Source organism: Mixophyes fleayi, chromosome 5, assembly GCF_038048845.1.
Source record: "Mixophyes fleayi isolate aMixFle1 chromosome 5, aMixFle1.hap1, whole genome shotgun sequence".
Classification (NCBI taxonomy): domain Eukaryota; kingdom Metazoa; phylum Chordata; class Amphibia; order Anura; family Limnodynastidae; genus Mixophyes; species Mixophyes fleayi.
In genome coordinates this window covers 146,250,752-146,270,421 of record NC_134406.1, presented here as the reverse complement: position 1 = coordinate 146,270,421, position 19,670 = coordinate 146,250,752, and the positions used below count along the sequence as shown (strand labels likewise).

The following is a 19,670-nucleotide window of genomic DNA, read 5'->3' as shown; positions in this document are numbered from 1 at the left end:
GTTACTGCTACCTGGGTCAAGTGGGATGCTAAATAGTAAAATTTAATGTCAGGAAAACCCCTGCCTCCCCGAGCCCTGGGCTTCTTAAGCACTGCTATCGAAATTCTAGGGGGCTTAGCACGCCATATAAACTTTAGAAATGAGGAATGCAAGTCCCTAAACACAGAGTCGGGAACCCTCACAGGGAGAGTCTGGAAAAGATATAGAAGTTTAGGGATCAAGTTCATCTTAATAGCAATAATCCTCCCCAGCCACGATATGATATAGCTCTTCCAGGTCTCCAGGTCCTGTCTGATTTTTGACAGAAGGGGAGGGAAATTTTCCCTATACAATCTCTCATAGGACGAGGTGATATAGACTCCAAGATATTTGATCTTATTTACCTGCCAGCGCAGTGCAAAATTAGTCTGTAAACTGGACCTAAGGGAAGGGGAAGCATGGAGGAACATGGCCTCAGATTTAGCAAAATTAATTTTATAGCCAGACAGGAGGCCATATTCATCCATAAGTTTATAGAGGGCTGGTAAAGACTCCTGAGGGTTCGTCAGAGAAAGAAGTATGTCATCTGCAAAGAGAGATACCTTAAATTCCCGCGGTCCCACTGTCACACCTGAGATCAACGTCGACTGTCTGATCATCGCTGCCAGGGGTTCTATCACCAGAGCAAAAATTAAGGGCGAAAGGGGGCAGCCCTGTCTCGTCCCATTGGAGAGGGAAAGAGGGTCGGAAAGAGACCCATTAACCAGAACCCTAGCTGAGGGAGAGTTGTAGAGGGCAGATACTCCAGTCAGAAATTCAGCTGTGAAGCCATACGCCTTCAAAGCTAGGATCATAAAATCCCAAGATATCCGATCGAACGCCTTCTCGGCAACCAGTGAGAGGATCATGGCCGGGAGGCGCCTTTGATTAATGATTTGAACAAGGTCGATCGCCCGGCGAGTATTATCCCTCGCCTGGCGACCCGGGATGAAACCCACTTGATCATAATGGATTAGACCCGGGAGGACTCCATTCAGACGGGTAGCCAGGATCATTGCATATAACTTAATGTCGACATTGAGAAGGGAGATGGGACGATAGCTTGCACAGTCGCTAGGGTCTTTTCCCTCCTTATATATAACTACAATACGCGCCTCTAACATTGATTTCAGAAAGGGTTCACCATGTAAGACAGCGTTGAACAGGGAGCGTAGGTGGGGAACCAAGGTCTGGGAAAATCTTTTATAATAGGCTGCGGAGAAGCCATCCGGCCCTGGGGCTTTAGAGGTCTTTTGGGCCTTGATAAATGCCAGTATTTCCTCCGATGTAATCTCCTCATTTAATTGTTGGACTAGGCTGTTGGAAAGGGTAGGGAGGTTCGCTTGCCTCAAGAAAGCTGCTATTGTGTCCGCAGGAGGGGCACTCCCGGGATTTAGAGCGAAGGGAGGCAGTTTTAAAAGAGTCTCCTTTAACCTCCAGGTAATCCAAAGAGGTCAAATGGAAGTTGTATTTTTACATATCTAAATGTCAAATAGACCATGGGGTACATGTATTAATATCCGGATTCTTCAACTCCGGCGTGTTCAGCGTCTTCGGCGATTAAATTTAAAGCGGCGCTGCATTGTAAAGGGAAGTTTCCCTTTACAATGCAGCGCCGCTTTAAATTTAATCGCCAAAGACGCTGAACACGCCAGAGTTGAAGAATCCGGACATTAATACATTTACCCCCATATGTCTATTTAATCCCTTTGTGCCCAAAGAACTGGTAGAGGATGGGTGAGCATTAGATCTCTCTAGGTTTTGTGTTGTAACAGTGTTAAAGTCCCCCCCACTAGGAAATCCAACCATTATGTAAATCAACAAAAAAATAATGGAAGAAGCACTGCCTGAACTGTGTCGGCTGCAAAATTTTAGCTAATGTAAAATCCTGAAGCTCTTCCTTACCAACCAGGATAATATATCTACCTTCCGAGTCAATTTTGGAGACTGTTATGGTATTGGGTTTTGTATCAAGATGACCACATTATTGCATTTCTGCAAGTGGGAGGCATAGAATGTCTTGGAAAACCTTTTAGAAGACCATATAGTGTAGTTAAGCTTCTTAAAATTAATTTCCTGAAGGAATATGAAGTCATCTTGTAGTTTATGGATTGTTGAGAAAAGCACTAACGTTTTTTGTGGGGTATTTGGCCCTTTGGAATTTATTGAGAGAACTTTGAATGGCATATTAATGCTTGATTAGGATGAAGTACAAGTTGTGCACAGGATAGCTAGGATTAGGGAGATTTTAGAGTGGGTTAAAAGAAAACTGGCTCCTCCATGCCAAGGAGCAGTGGAAGAAGGTAGTAAAGTAAAGAGCGGTTTATAGGGGAAGGTTAGTGTTTGAGGTGCCTTATAGAGAGGGTAAGCATAATATTAGGACTAGTACAACAATTATGGGCTCATGTTAGGAGTAAACTTACTGTACTATCTAGGAGTTCTATTAATACACCTGTTCCTATTATAACCTGGATGCCAGTTTACTGGTTTAGTGGTCTGGCTATGAGTAGTTCACATACTCAGAATATGAATGTAAAGAATAGGGCATGATGTAGAGATCCTATGTTCTCAATGTCTTGTAATTAAGCAGAAAAATCAGTCATGAAGTCGGTGGAAGTTATATGTAGTGTTATATAAATTGTAAAAAAAAAATGTAAAAATTGAGATCTGCCCATGGCAGATAGAAGAAAAAAATTAAAAAATATTTTTTTTCTTTCCCCTTAGGCTTCTGATGGGGATGCTGAAATGAGATTATATGTGCTTATTTAGCATGACTTATAAAAAATAGGGGTCTGTCAGAAAAACCTTACAGAAAATAGTACAACTGATGTACCATTAAAATAAGTTAACGTAATTTAAAAGAAAAGAAAACACAAAAGAACATAGGTAAGTTAAAGTTGAAGATAACACAAGACAATTCAGTATAAAATAATGGTTAGCTGGAATTTCCATCAATTACATCCTGATGTCAGCCCAAAGGTACAAACAGGCACCAGGTTAAACTAGTCTATAAATTGGACCTGAAAGTGAAAATAAGTGAGTGCAGGTAACATACTGTAAATCTAAAGAACCCTTTGCATTAAAATGTATCTGGGGCAGCTGAAAAGGGATAAATTAACCCTGAAGGTTTTCCTTGGGGATTCACATGGTTTATCTGGAGTTAGATCATGTGCCCTTGAGATTGCTTAACAGTCATCCTTAGAAATTACATTTAAGGCAGTTCAACCTATAGAAAACAGATCTGGCGATCATTAATGATGAGTTGGTGAACATGTTTACTACTTCAATGTTCTAAGCTCTTCCTTGCAGTGATCAAATATTTAAATTGCAAAGAAGGTCTTCACACTATTTTGGATCATTAATAATATGTTGTTTGTTACTCTCTTCATCTATTAGTTTGAAACCAATCTCCATTTATACATTTAACTGTGTTCATCCGGAGGTCATAGTGTTTTTCAGTAGGGCTCATTCCTGGAACCCATGGAGTTTACAACCTTTGAAGTTGGGTTTGGTTCATACAAGCTGTGGTGATTTTGTCTTTTGCTTTAAAAAAAGCATCTTGATTAACACATACCTCACGGGCATCTTGAACACTTCTATAGAGGGCCATTTCTATTTGCATTTGGAGCTCTTCTTGGTCCCGCTTGAGAAAAAGTGGATGAGGCTCAAAATTTTTGGGGTAAACGGATTCTGGGATGTTGTGAATATATAAATTGTTCTGTCTTTCCCTATTCTCCAAATCCTTATTCTTTTCCTGGAGATACTCAAGTCTATGTGAAAATCGTTAATATCTCTAAGCATCTCCCATTGGGGCTGCTGAGATTACATTATATGTTCCAGATCAGTAGCACAGTTTGCAATAACATTTAGATCAGTTTTAAGTCCAGTTATTGACTTCTGATGTTCAATGCAAAAGGACTTATCCGGTCCATTAGTAATTATTGTAGTTAAGGATGTCACCTCTAGTTGAGTAGATGCTTTCTGAGATTCTTTCCTCATCTGATGTGAAAATTTTGGAGAAAATTGTTTTTCTTGTCTAGTGAAGTTATGGGTCATCTCATTTGCTTTTCGCTCCTGATTTCTGCATGTTGTTTGGTGTGATAATACAGGTTATGTGAATAAAGACTTGAAGACTTCTCGTTGGTCTTTAAGAGATCTGTGTGGGGTGGGTGTCAAGTAATTACCAACAGGTTATCATTCACTTAAACCAAAGTTGAGTTGAATGTAATTTCTGTTGGTTAAGTGATTGTATGTCACTGACCCTTTTTGCGCTTCTTGTGCTTCAGTAAGAGGGCTTAGTTTTGGTGGTTTTATGTTAGTGTTTTTGCTGAAAGCGGTATAATAGTATAAAGGTGCCCACAAACAGTGCTTTTAATTATAGAAAGTAACTAGGTCTGCATCTACACCCTTGATTTTAAAAGTCAGAGGGACTCTATGGATAGCATTGTTTAAGGTTAAGAGAGAGTCTCCCAGACTCACCAGACTAAATGAATCCCACGTGCCTTTTGGTGAATTTGATGGATAAGACAGTGTCTGCGGTCAGTGTTTGAGAATCTGTCTTTCCTCTAAGTGCACTGCTGATATTTATAAGTGAGGGTGACCACCAGGCTTGGTACTGAAGTGGTTCTGCTGTGTAGTTACACTTGCTGTAGCTCAAGTTTTCTTCCACCTTGGGGGATAGAAAAATGGGGGGGCCATTTCACATGGGCTGATTCCAGAAGGTTAAAGTCACCTGATATTGGTAAGTATAACATAATTGCTAGTTTTTGCTGTGTGGGTATGATGGGAGCCAGCTGAAGCTTTGAAGAAATTCCCTGATGCCAGTCCTATTGTATTTGAGGAGTCATCAGAGGTGTAGAGGGCAGGTGCTAGCACAAGGAAAAGTTGTTTGCAGGCTCAATTTATAAATACTTACGGGATGGCTAGTAGGTCGCAGCACCACCTCTGAGTGTGTAGTGAGGCGGTTTAGCTGAGAGGCAACTGGCAGGCAATGTGGAGTCTCTTAACCAACTGTCTTACCTGACAGATGCCTGGATCTTCCTCTGTGGCGTTAGCTTTTACTTCTAACACTGTAAAGCCACGCCTTTAAGTACTACTGTTTTTGCACTGAACGCATCTTAAGATATATTCAGTGTGCAAATGCGTTCAACTCTAAACCTTGTAGAGTGTTAGCCTTATGGGCACAGTCTTTACCAACTAATATCTTTGTGTTCTCATATTGCGTTTAATGTTTGGTATAGTTTATCCTGTTATGTGCATCACTATGTAAAATGATGGTACATTATAAATGAAATGTAATAACTATTCTTAAAATCTCATTTGATTCTTGTGCTAATCATCAAGCAAATACAAAGTGAGATCGGTGTAACTGGTACAAAGTTTTATCATTTCATTGCGTGTTGCAAGATTTCATTGTGCGTTGCAAGCCAGCAATGTTCCTGAGTGACTAATAAACATCACTCCCTGAGCTCTTGGTTCTCTTGTCTAATGTTAATTCTGCTTAGTGAAGTTTGTGTGCTATGGACAGCAACACACCCATTGATATTCTAATCATAATATTCTGCAAAATAATATGAAATAATATAGAAAGCATGTGAGGTGAAATATTTTAAACAGTGATATTAGTAACGCAAAGTATTAAACAAAAAAGCAGTACAATGTAACAACAGACCACCACTTGTTTTTAAGCAATATCTTCATAAGTACTTCTTTTTTTACATACTGTTTATATCACTAAAGTTTCCAAGATGTTGAAACAGTACAGTTGGTTTCTTGTTCAACGACAAGGCATTTGTAAACATTGTTTTGTTAGTGTTCATGTGATCATGTAAGAGGAAAATAATGTATATCTTGTTTATTTGCTGGAAACCTTAGGCAGTTGTTATATATTTGATATTTAGGGATCTGTTTATTAATATGTGGAGATAGGGCTGATTAAAAATCACCAATAACGATCATTTATTGTTAAAATGTCACTGAGGCAATTGAGCCATACTCTCCGTGATACTGGACTAGAGCAGTTAACATATCACTTCGCTGGGCCAATGTCGGGGAATTTGCTTATGTGTGAACCAGCTAGCTGGTTTACACATGCACAGTGTAACTGAAAGCTCAGATTTGGACCTTCACGAAAGAAATGTTTGGAAATTTTGGGCATTGAAAAATGCTTTATTCTAAGAATAAAGCATTTTTCATTAAAAACAGAAGAAGCATTGCAGCGTTACTTGAACATTCGCTATCCTTCTTAAACCAGCAAGTACCAGTGAATCTTACCACCGACTATAGCTCTGCTATAACCGGCGGTGACCACTCAATAAATAAACCCCTTTAGTCAGAAATACAATATATTTCCCTTTATGGCCACTCTTAGAAAGAATATTACCCATAATGTTTTTAACAGTTTTAAGAGTAATTGTATTTGTATCATTCAGCCCTTGATTTCTACCTTGGCACCATTTGTGGAAATTCACAGTAGAATATTTGAAAGGTTGATATGCTTCAAATCCTGTTTGTGTAATGAAATGTAGTTTTATTCATGCCAATAACAGTTGGAGGGAGGCAGGGACAGTCCACCTGTGTTTGCATTGCTCAATGCATTTTTCAATATGCCAGGGCAACTATTTGCAATGATAATTTTAATGTACTACTGCCTGCCTGTGTAGTCAAGTTACACATTGCTATCAAATGCAGGTGGAGCGTTTTATATGCAGTTTGCTTGGACACACCTAGAGATTAAACTTTGTGAGAATCAGATTACAATGAATTTTCTTATTTATTGATGGTCAGTAAAGACTATTTAACCCCTTTCTATCAAAGACAGCTGTCTTGGACACCCAAGTCAGATAGTAATAAGTGAAGCAGTAAGCTGGGAGCTTTTAAAATTATGTGTTGGATCTCTAAATAGACACTTACCATTAGGGGCTAAGTTTTCTGGTGTTTACATTAAGCCTGCCAATAAGATGTCCCTGAGAGGCTTTGTTTACTCTGTATAAATGCAGTGAGCAAGGAATGCTGGGTCTTTCTGTTGCTGATCCTCGCTGATACCGCCCCCCACCCTACTTAGGTTTAGTAAGTTGTTTTAATATTTCTTCATTTATACAGAGAAGGCGCTGTGGGTAGGACAGCTGTGCAGTCGGCCACTAGTCGAAGGTGCTACCCCTATTGTCTGCTCGTCACTGCCCCTTTTGAAGAACTTGACTCTTGACCCTTTCAACACAGAGGGTCCCTTGCCGTGCTTTGTGTGGCACAGCGATGACGAGTCTAGAAAGAAGCAGTCACGCCGATGCCAGATAAGCACCGGCCAATTGGTAAAGATGAGATTCTTGGTTACTGGTTGAGCGTTTGTCCCCCACGGTTTATTGGTTGAAAATTAGTTGTTATCTGACTGCTACACTCTCACCGCCACAAGGAAGGTTTAATATTTAAATAAACTGCGACCTTTAATTTTCCAAATATCTGTGTCTGTGTTTTATTTCAGGTTTACATTGCTACACACACTTAGGTAGGCTGGTATAGTGCCAAGTAAAAAAGATCTCACACTATTATTTTATTGTGGGACAGATGAGCAAAGCCATTACAAAATAACATAATCATAGATAATGGAACTGTCTAGAGTATATTAAGCCCATATTTTAATTTTGCCTGTGTCCATATTTTGATGAACAGATCCTATGTACTACTGAAAGATATGGAAGTCTATTTTGATTGTCTCTTGTACAGTTATTTGGCCCAGTAATAATAATAATAATAATGAGTCCCATAGAAACAGTTTAAGCCAGTTTTATATGGATTATTTTGGCCATAAGTGATATTACTGTACTTGTGTTGATTCTTGGCCTTTTCAACATCAGTTTTGTCCTATGCGACCCGTTGGCTCACTCCTTCTTACCCTAATGTTGATCTAACATCTATTATTTCTGTAGTTCAATGTTGTAGCAAGGTTTTCCTCATGCATGGTCGTCTGTGAAAAACCTCTCTATGGCTCATTAACATGGACAGGTTTCCGAGGATGTAATTCACATAACACGCAGTGCTGTACAAATTAGTAGATGTTTGTAGTAACAAAAAATACTCTTCATTGCAATGTGTTGGGGGTACATAAAGGGTTAAATGAAGCCTTTCAAAATCTACAAAATGTTACAGTGCCAAATCCTACTGATAATGCATTGTAGAAATGCAGTGAGGCGATGATTGTTTGCCACAAGAAGAGATGAACTAGTTTGGCATATTTAATTTCACTGGCTGCCAAATAGGTTGGATGCATACATTTCCAGACACAGTTCAAGTAATTTAATGAGTTCTAAATGCTTTTCTGGAAATTGACAAGGTCTGAGTGCTCCTAACTGAGCAGCACTTGCCAGCTGAGCTGCTGTTCTGTTTGGGAACTGTGCTGAGGGAGCCACTATCCTTGATCTATGATTCAGAAAGTGTTATCTGTACATGTTTTACATTGAACTCAAACAGATAAAATATGGGACTGACCTTATCACTAGATCATTAAATGTTCTCATCCTAAAACACAAATACATGTGTACAAGGTGAACCATTCCTTCCTCTGCACATATATGTAAAACTTTAATTTGACATCATATTTTAAACAGAAAGATGTTGTGCATTTATTTCCCGTTCATATTTTGTATCACAAGAGGAACACACTCTATCTTGCAACATTAGTGCTTGACAAATTTATTATATAATACTGCTTTATTTTAAAGCCCTTGCTCAGTTTACTTGCAGTATACAGTTCCATATATGTAGTTGTTGCTACTCATCTTTGCCTATTCTCCTGGAATGTCTGGGAGACTCCAGAATTTTGGTGAATTCTCCCAGAAGAGAAAACCACCCTCCCAGGTACACCCTGATCATCTTGCGAAGTGGGCAGGGCTGTGATGACGCGATTTGCTGCAAATCACATCATGTCCCCACTATGTGATGATGCAAAAAGACATAATAAGTCTTTTTTAAAGGTCAGTTCAAAAAGAAATTTCATTTTCCCATCCAAATCATGACTATAGGGAGGTATGTTATTAAATGTTCTTTAAAAAATAGTTGCTAAGTAAAGACCAAGTAACAATAATATATATATAAAAGGTGAAAAAATAATGTTGTCCTTGAATAGTGCTACACTAGACAGTGCTTAGGAATAGTTATACTAAGAAAGTAGGTATGTGAGGGAAGAGACGAAGATATACCGTAAGTCTTCTAGTGTTGTGTCCATTTCTCTGAGCTTATGTGGTGGATTGTACAGGAATTCAACAGTGTTTAGATGCAGTGGTCTCATATGTGCTTTGTGTGGTACACCATAGGACAGATGTCACACTAACTCCAACACACTTTGGGAAATATATGATAAGATAATGAACTAATTGGTGAACAAAGTTTGCTAAATATTGCAATAATGTCCTCCTATATTAGTTTAAGAGTATTGCATAATTGCCTACTCTCCCAGAATATCATGGAGACTCCCTCGGGTAATTCTCCCAAACTCCCACTGTCCTGCAATTTACCCATTTCTTAGTGAAGTCGGAGGGACAGTTACACAATTACACAAATCATGGCTTATCGCAGCATTTTGGCGATGATGCAATTGGGGGACTGAGTCAAATGACGCAAAACGCAGTATCACTCACCCGCCACAGTTGCCACTTGTCCTTCCCTTCGGAATCTCCAGGAGTGGAGTTATATAAAGTTGGTAAGAATGGGGTATTGAAGGAGTTCTAACAAATATAGGGTCTATTTAGGAAGTAGGGAAAAACCTTAAATCTGTCAAAAATAGGTGTTTCCTCTGGATTTAAGGCTTCTCCCCATTTAACACGTTCTGTCTGCTGGTGACAGCTTTGTTCCAGCAATTATTTAGTGTTATTTAATTTTATTTAAATAGCTTTTTTATTTTGCATTTTTACATTTTTGTTTTTCAATTGTCCTCCAGTTCCTGTGAGCATGCGTGTGCCGGCAAGCTTGTCCACTCATGCATAGATTGACCCCAGAGTGTCCTGGCCAGTGGTAAGACTCCCCTTACTGCTGTCGACTAGTATTGCCAGAGACCAATTTCCCCCAGGGAGATTTTATTGATAAATCAGGAAGAATCCAGATATTCTAGCACAGCAATAAGCAGTGGCAGACGATCTACATTATCAATCCAGCTTAATACTAAATGCAGTTACAGAGAGATATAGAAACTTTTTCCATGGGGTATTTGATTTTGGCTAACTTTACACTGCAATATGCAATTTCTTTGCAGAAACGAAGCAAGCGCTTAAGTCCAATATCCTGTCTGAATTGTGTTTGCCTCACTGAATATGTCCAAGCTTGCAGTGCTTCAAAAGGCCAATCTTATCATTTTAAAGTCACAAAACCGGATTATATGTCAGTCGGTGTGACCATATTGGGCAAAAAATCCTATCATTTGCTGTAGGAGTCACATGAACTGCCATGAATACCAATAAAGCTTCCCTTTACAATGCAGCGCCGCTTGAAATTTAATCGCCGAACACGCTGAACACGCGGGTGTTGAAGAACCCGCATGTTCATACATTTACCCCCCTTGTGCTTGATTCATTAAGGAAAGTAAAGCAAAAAAAATGAGTCGCTTTGTACTCTGGCAAAACCATGTTGCATTGGAGGGGAGGCAAATTTAAAATGTGTTGGCAGACTTATAGTTGGGGTAAGACAAGTTCTAGATCAACTTTAAATTTCAGTGTACAAATAAAGCTGTTAAGCATTTGTGCGCTACATGGAAACACAGCCATTATTTATCTTATGTGCAAAATAATAAACTAATTTGCACCCTTTGTATTGTAACATGGTTTTGTCCAGGAGAAAACTTACTATTTTTTTTGCCTTACTTTTCTTAATGAATCAAGCCCTTTATCTTTCTTTTTGTATCTAGAATCACTGTCTCCGTCTTCCCATTGGTCTCCATATCACTTGGGTTGACCTACAACCTATATACGGACAATATTCTTCTTTCTTCAATCATTATGTATCTAGAAACACATATTAACGTTCTGCCATCTCCTTATGGAGGTCTAAAGTATTTTTGACTCTTCCACTTACTTCTCCATTCTTAAAATGTCTCTGTTCATTTACAGTACAGTATAATGCTACAATTGCTCACAAATAACAGGTACACTGATTAACTTAGCCATTGTGGTAAAGTATGTGTGTATGTGCTCAAACACTGTGTCCATTTACCTAGCAAAACAGGCAGTCAATAAATGCATGTTACTACGGAAGATACTGGACCAGTACTTAAGTCACATGTCTGTTTAACAGACTTGTATCAAATTTTTATAGGGTGACATCTAAATTTAAGTATAACTTTAGTATTACATAAATGAATGAACCAATATGACGAGGCAAAAATAGTAAACAGAAAATATGCATATTTTATTTTCAAGTATGTATTTAAGAGAAAGTAATGGAGACTGACAACATTTTAACTTGTTTGTACTTTAGAAGCATAAATGGTTTCTCCACTGTCACGCAGTATACTTTATCATTGTTTCTAGCAGAACTGCAGGTTTGGGAGACTGACTGTGCCCCTGCCAGTGATTTAACTGCTACTGTCCCACAGCTGACAGCCCAGGAGAATCTGAAACCAACAAAAGCAGACCATGAGGGCAGGATGAGGTCAGCAACAAGTCCACATTTCAGCAGAAACTCAAAGGAGAGATGTCTCTGTCTTGTCTACGTCTCGACTTCTCTGTGACCGGCTTAGCTGACATGTTACCAAGTGTAGTTGCCCCCCTACCTGGGACTGTATCTCATCCCCTTTATATTTTCTGCCTCCAGCAGGAACACCGCCGGGAGGGAGGGCGGCGGCGATATTACTGACAGAGGAGGGAGAAGGACAGCAGCAAGACGTGGCGACAGGGAGAACATAGTGTTAGGCGGAGAACAGTATCCCACCCTAACAGTTATGTGTATTGTCACTCTGTCTAAACTTCAGTTATTTTGGCCATGCAATCAAAGCTGTGGGATCATTGGCATTATGGCATAATGCTGTATACCGGCCTACTTAGACCACTGCATATATGTTAACATATGTAACAGATATGTAAGAATTAAAAGTGTGTATTTCTGGACACAATATATACTTAAAATGAGTGAGTTTATAATTCACTAATATGTCCTGTCAAGTAAATGAAATGCAAATTACAACTGCTCTCATGTCATCATCTCCCTTACCTTTAGGACTGATCCAGCAAGTTACTTTTCATAACCAAACTATTTGAGAGGTAACTTCCGTAAGGGATGCAGTATTCTGCCTGATCAAAGGGAGCATTGGCACCAAGCATATAACTCTCCTTATATTGGGATGTATAGCTTTATGTGCATATGAAGTATTATGCTGTCCTTCAATAAATTATGTTATGGAAAACATCTGTCATCTCTTAATGTTGCAAGTAAACCTTTTCAAACTGTTATTTAGGATGGTGGTGTACAAGGGACAGTGCAGAAGCCTGAGTTTGCGCAATTGGCTTGCAGTCTACTAGGCTACATAAATAGACTGTACAGCAGGGCTGTCAGAACATGGTAAACCTAGTAAGCATGATACAAGGGCACACACTTACTGGGGCACTCCCCCAGCATGCCTGCTCAAAAAAAATAATTCTGTTGCATGCATGTCGACTGATGCTGTGCGACCTTCTGAGTCACTTGCTTTGGTCTCTGCAGAGTGGGGACATTGGAACAAGTGTGGGTCTACAGTGCCTTCTTGATGGGGAGGGCAGGGAGATTTCAGCTTGAGGGTGGCAAGAGTCCACTCAGCAGCATATTGGGAACATTTTAAAGGAAAAAAATAAATGACCCAGCCCAGTGTAGCTCACTATAGGACCAGTCCGAGGGGCAGATGCTGCCCAGCACAGCTAGCCTCTGGATCTCCCCTTCCCTACTCTTGTGCATACTCTTGTCTCTCTACTCTTTCTTAAACTAAATATGATGAAAAACTAAGCTCATTGTATTCTATCTTTTCCCTCCACACCTCTCCTGCACTTTTGTGAAAACCACAAAGTCTTCAGTTCCTCAAGTCTGTTGCCTGGGCATAACACTTGAGTCCATTCTCTTATTCACTTCCACTCCTGTTGCTTCCATATCCAGAACATCACCAGGATCCAAACCCTTCTCTCCCTTGATGCCACCAAAACATTAATTCACTCTTTCATCTCTTTTTGCCTCGATTATGGAAACCTTTACCTATCTGATCTCCCACTCACCTGCTTCTCCAATCCCTCCTTAACACTGCTGCAAGATTGATCTTTCTCTCATGCTGCTCTGTTTCTTTTTCTTCCTTTGCCAATCCCTCCACTGGCTTCCCTCTCCATAGAATCCAATTCAAATTCCTCACCCTTATTTACAAGCTCTTACCCGCTCCTTATATTCCCCCCATACATATCCAACCACATCTCCCGACCCCTCCGCTCGGTCATGACAGCTGCCTCTACTCCCCTCTGGTCATCATTTCTCACCCATGCCTCCAGGACCCATGCTGTTCCCCATATCTGGAATGCATTCCCTCACTCTGTCAGACTCTCCCCTGGTCCCCAATGCTTCAACCGCTCAAAACTCACCCGTTCATCAAAGCCTTTCAGACCACTACCTAACATCTCTCTTCCTTCTTCCCCTTTATATATCACTCCCTCGTTCTTCCACTCCTTAAGAGTAATATCTCATGAACAGAGCTTTCCTTCCTTCCTCTTGTTTCCTCGCTCCCTTTTGCTTCCTACCTCACCCCTGTCACCTTGCTATCCTTCTAATTGCTTGGGATTTGCCTTTTGTAATATGGTTTGATTTCTGCTAATCTTCTTGTATTACTACTTGTATTTGTTACCTCCACTTTTCAGTACTACTTGTGCTATGTAAATTTTGTGAACTTTTGTTTGCTTATTTGATCTATATCTATCTTCTTGGTACTACTGCCATGAATGGTGCTATGGAAGTTTGTGGCACCTCTATCTCTTTTTGCTTATGCAACCTTGATGTTTGTTGTACAATGTCCTTACAATAACTGCCATCAATAAGTATTCCCCCTACAAAGTCTTTGCTTTCACTGATTTAACAATCATTAAATGGTTGCTTTAGCTGAGCCTGAAATTTAATGGGTGCCTTGCACACACCTAAAATGAGTTTCTAGGATCTTTACTAATTTTAAATATGTGAATCTACTATTTTAATGAATCACCATTTGAAAGAATGCAGCAATTTGTTTGTTTTTAATATCAGATGTGTTAATTTCATATTCTTAAGCATACATACATACATAGTTGGACCACAACAAGCACTGATTAATGAAATACAAACATGAAACAGAAAATTAGAATGCATTGTTTTACTTACATAAAACAATTAATACAATACAATATATCTTTATTCATTGTCTGTATTTTATGTAAACAACTTTTAATAGTGTGCAGGTGCCAAATTTTGATATTACAATTTATGAAGATGCTTTTGTGAAATAGCGTAATGATAACTGTAATCTATACAGGTAATCAAAAAGAGCAATGAATTTCATCAAATTGAGTTTTTGCATGCATAACATTTTTGTGTGCTACATCTATATACTGTATATTGCAGTGGCAGAATTTGTGTAAATGGCTCTTTCTACATTTTACAGTAATAATATATAGATCTGCATATCTACTTTTGCCTTTTTTTAAAAATATGTTTAAGTATATTTGTTTACTGATGGCTTATTATTTTGGTATTATTGATTAAGATCCTTCTCTATCCCCATACCCAACATTCAATTAACTGCCTAATACCAGTGTCATAATAACTGACACTACTGGCTTTAGTAACCTTGAAAATAAAGGCAGCTTTTGTGGGTACAGAAGGAAAGACCCTGCCTCCAACTTATCTTGCTGCACAGTAGATCTCCACAGAATAGAGAGCTGTTAGCACTAGGCATGTAAGAATGCAGGAATAATTAGGGCATGTTTAGAAATGAAACATCTTATATATAAAATTCATTGGAATGTTTGTTTGTTTGTTTGTTTGTCTGTCCGTTTATGTATTTGGGCACACCTGTACTGATTGGGATGAAACCAATGCGAGGTAGTCCAGTTGGATCCTGGCCAGGTTTTAGGGGTGTTAGGGTCTCAGTTGAACCTTCAGTTTTTGTATGCTGGGCTGAATTTTGACCTGGGGAGCCTGTTCTGAGCCTTTCACTGGATGGATTTGGATGAAAACTTCACAGACTGGTAACACTGGATCCAGAAGACACTGCAGAGGGTTGCGGACCCAGTTAGACCTCTTATTTTTGTATGCTGGGCAGAATTTTGACCTGGGAAGCCTGTTCTTGTTTTTCTTTTGGAACACGCTGACAATATACATATGCAGCATCACTATGTAGCTGTTTTCATGACTCTTTTCAAAAAACTTGCTCCTTCTATCCATTATTTGTTTTGAGGTTGTGTTTTATGCTCACTCCCAGTTCTCACATAAGTTCTTTTATTGTTTGTCCTGTTTTGTTTATACTACCTTGTGGACCTATTCTAGTTACATGAAAAATGTTTATTTAGACTTAAGCTCTTTGAGTCTATTATTTCACTTTTTCATCTCTGCCACATAGAAAAAAGAGAGGTAAAGATAAAAATGATAGGAACAGTGAGGAGACTAACTGTATAGAAAGATTAGAACATATATGTTGTAATGTAATTCAGGTCTATGTGGCTATACAGCTAGAAACATATGAGCTGAAATACCTTTTCCCAAATAAATGTGTAAATATAAAAGTTTATTCTAGTGTTTTGAGTATACATATGGATTTCTCAAATTGTAATATTACATCTTATCACCACTCAGATTTCTTCTAATTACTGCTTTCTCTTGATTGGGAAGGATGAAATCAGAATAATATATCACTAGTATATTGCTCGCTACTAATTTTTTTTATCCCCATCACATTCATTTAATCACTGTTTTCTCTGTATATTATTACCACTCGAATGAAATGAGACAGACACTCAGTCTTTTTGCCAAAGACTAAAATTATAATCTTTCCCCTGAATCTTAGCCTTATTTCCACATTCTGAATCACAAGTAAAGAGGATATTGCATAAGCTGAGTCACACTCCTTTCCCACATTTACGTCAGTACAAGTTACCATTTCTTTCTTAAGCTGGTCACAAACATTGTGATCCTGTTATTTACCCCAAGAGCCAAGCTAAGGGTTTACTGCCAAGTTTAGCCACACACGGCAGAGTTTTCAAAATACTTCCAGCATCACTTGGACTAGTCAGTGTAGTAGATTCGCTTGGACTAGTTAGTGTAGTAGTGTCACTTGGGCTAGATAGTGTAGTGTCCTCAATTGGGCTAGTTAGTGTAGTAGTGTGACTTGGGCTAGATAGTATAGTAGCATCACTTGGGCTAATTAGTGTAGTAGTGTCATTTGGGCTAGATAGTGTGTAGCGTCACTTGGGCTAGTTATTATACTATTGTCACTTGGGCTAGATAGTGTAGTAGCGTCACTTGGGCTAGTTAGTATAGTATTGTCACTTGGGATAGATAGTGTAGTAGTGTCACTTGGGCTAGATAGTGTAGTATCCTCACTTGGGCTAGTTAGTGTAGTAGCGTCACTTGGGCTAGTTAGTGTAGTAGCGTCACTTGGGCTAGATAGTGTTGTATCATCACTCGTGCTAATTAGTGTAGTAGCATCACTTGGGCTAATTAGTGTAGTAGTATATACTTCTGCTATACTCTCCAGACTAAACTGCAGAGAGTTTTAACTTATTGGTCACCAAGGTCATCTTCCTCTGCTCCAATTGATCCTTGGTTCAGTAGATGGTTATCTTTCATGATACTCAAAGCTGTGAATGCTTATATTGAACAATTATAGAGTTTAATGTAAAATCATATGTAGTTGGTAGCTAAAAATTTTCAAATAAAACAATTGTGACTGGAGACAATATGCAGCACACCTTACAGAACAATACACCATGCAAATGTTTAGTTTTCTCTATCTTTCTTTACTTGTCATCCAGTGCCTTGTTTTCTACTATACTCTGCATGTGGTAACTTTTTTTGTCTAACCCTCTTGAGATGATTTTATTGTACTAAATTATATCTTCTATTGTAACCTTTTCTAATTCACTCCTCCCAGATTTCTCAAGTGCTGCACTTCCTCTTTGCAATCCCCTACATCAGCCCATCACTCTCTAATTCCCTCCCCTGCCAAATGTTTATACTGTATTGACCTTTTTTCTCTGCCCCTAAGTCCTTTTGTACCTATCTGTTTTGTACCGGTTCTGTCGGACCATTTATATACCTACCAACCCTAGCCAGGTCTACAATGTCCTATGATTCTATTTTTTAAGTTCTTGCAAGCTGGACATATTATACCATTCATGTCACTTTGTAAATGTAAGACAGTTTGTGTGTTACTTTTAGACAATTGTATAGTGCCTTTGATTTTCTTGGGTGTTAGGAAAACTATAAAAATGATAACTGTTCTTTTACAAAAATAAGCTAATAGTACCTCTTCATAACAAATGTATTACGCTCTTCTAATCACAATGTCTAAATGGCATTGATTTCCTATAAAGGCTAAAACCACTTTTTGGTTATTTTATTTTTTAACACTTTATTTTTAAGGAGCTTCTTCTAGTAGTGTGTGATCAGTTAGACAGAACACTATTTATGAAAATAAACTTGCTTGCAGTACACTTCTACATAGGCTTCCAGGCTTCAACACACAGTCAGATCTCTGTGTGGCAGCCAAGGCTTTCACTGAGATGCTGCAAACAGTTAAAAATATATACCAAACAAAGCTGGATTACGGCTTTTTTAGACAGGGAGAACCAAGTTGCAAGCACATAAAATTACATTTACATTACCACATACTTGACTACTCTCCTGGAATGTCAAGGACACTTCTGAATTTAGGGTAGTTCTCCTGAACACCCTCCTGTACCCCACACACTGCCCAGTGTAGTGGGAGGGAAAGGGGACAGATTAAATGATGTGATTTGCAGCAAATTGCATAATTTTAATGATGCTAATTGACGAACCACGCCTCGACCACAGATGCCACCAGACCTTTCCTTCAGGATGTCCCAAAGGAGAGTAAAGCTGGGTACACACTACAGGTTTTTCAGACAATTATCCTGTCGATCACACGATAAACAAAAGTTTGGTAAGATATCACATTATTTGTACGCTCCCACGATCATAGTGTATCTTATCGAAGCACATTGTATCGTTAACCACCTTTGTCCCATAGCTGGAACTCTGGGTGCTGTTTTTCCATTGCCATTTTACAATGGCAGCAGAGGGGGTTTGTGAGTGGAAGGACTAATCAGGACTAATGCAGCAGGAGTCAAAAGTTTAGCAAGCTAAACATAAGTTAAAGATTTCCAGAGTCAAAAAGCTGACTGTCCTGAAAAAACTGGGACATATAGGTGCTTAAATTAAAAACAGTGCTTTGTTTGTTTGATTTTTAAAAATTTTATGTAAATCCCCCAATTTCACTAAATCAATTTTCTGCTGTCTTAGGGTAAGATCACACAAGGTTACAAACCCATTTTTATTGAAAGCCTGGGAACGTGCAATCAAAAACCCAAAGTGCCCAAAAAAGGTGTAAAACCATAAAAAAGTGCACAAGGGGTACGGTACTGGCCCCTTCTTTAAAAAGAAAGGGCCCTGGTCCCCGACCCCCGGAACCAAAAAGGTCCCTTAGGGGGCAAGGGTCTTCAGACCCCCTTCGCTGCGAGGCTAGGGGGGTCCCTTTAGCCCCTGGGATCCACCGAAGCTTCACCCAGGGCTCAACAACTAGTCCACCCCCTAAGGGGAGGACCTACGTGGGTGTTCAGGGAGGCTGGAGCCTAAGGGCCACACAACCTCCCCTAGATCGTCTCGGGGACAGGAGCCCAAAAGGGCCTACCCGTACCCAATAAAATCCGGAAACGTGAACACAAAAGAAAAAGTGACAAACGTGAAGAAAAATAAATAGTTCCGAGTGGATACGGCCCCAGCCTAATGGCTGGGCTTGGTATAAAAATTTTCTCGCCCAGCCATAAGGCCGGGGCAAAGAATAGAGCGAGTGCTTAAAAGAAAGTGGTCAAAAGTGCATGGGTGCCAATCGAATCACGTGTTTAAGGTGCTATGACCAGTGATTTATGGCACCCCCGGGGTCGCCACTCCCGGAGGCACATTTGTCCCAGGCTTTCAAAGCAGCAATCCCAGCCCCTGGCCAGAGGACCAAGTGCAGCTCTGCCACAACTACACTTGATCTTAGCCAAAAGGCCGAGAAGCGACCATTTTGTAGCTAAAGAAATGTGTTTAAATGTGTTCAATTACTGCATTTCCCCAGTATAATCTATGTACATGAGTGTTTTCCAGCTGTACATAAGCATTTTGGTGTAAACAATAAGGCTGCTTGCTATTAATGAATTAAAGAATAAGGAGGAATGAACTGTAAAACTTAACCCAGTCCCTTTTAAAATTCACTTAATAAAGGTTGGCTGGGTTCTCCTGCAGACACACATAAAACCTGTAAAAAGGTTTTCAACTTGGAATATAAAATGAATATGCATGATTTTCACTTTTAATGGTAGTGCAGTTGTGCTTTAGTAACACATTCCTCTAGGTATTCTTTTTATTCAAATACATAATTATCGAGAATGTTTGGTTGGTTGGTTGGTATTCAAGCG

General features: G+C 39.3%; 1 protein-coding gene across 2 annotated transcripts in view; it reads left to right on the top strand.

Moving 5' to 3' along the window:
- BASP1 (brain abundant membrane attached signal protein 1) overlaps positions 1 to 19,670 on the top strand; it is a 67,244-nt gene that overhangs the window by 29,361 nt on the left and 18,213 nt on the right. The window lies entirely within an intron of this gene.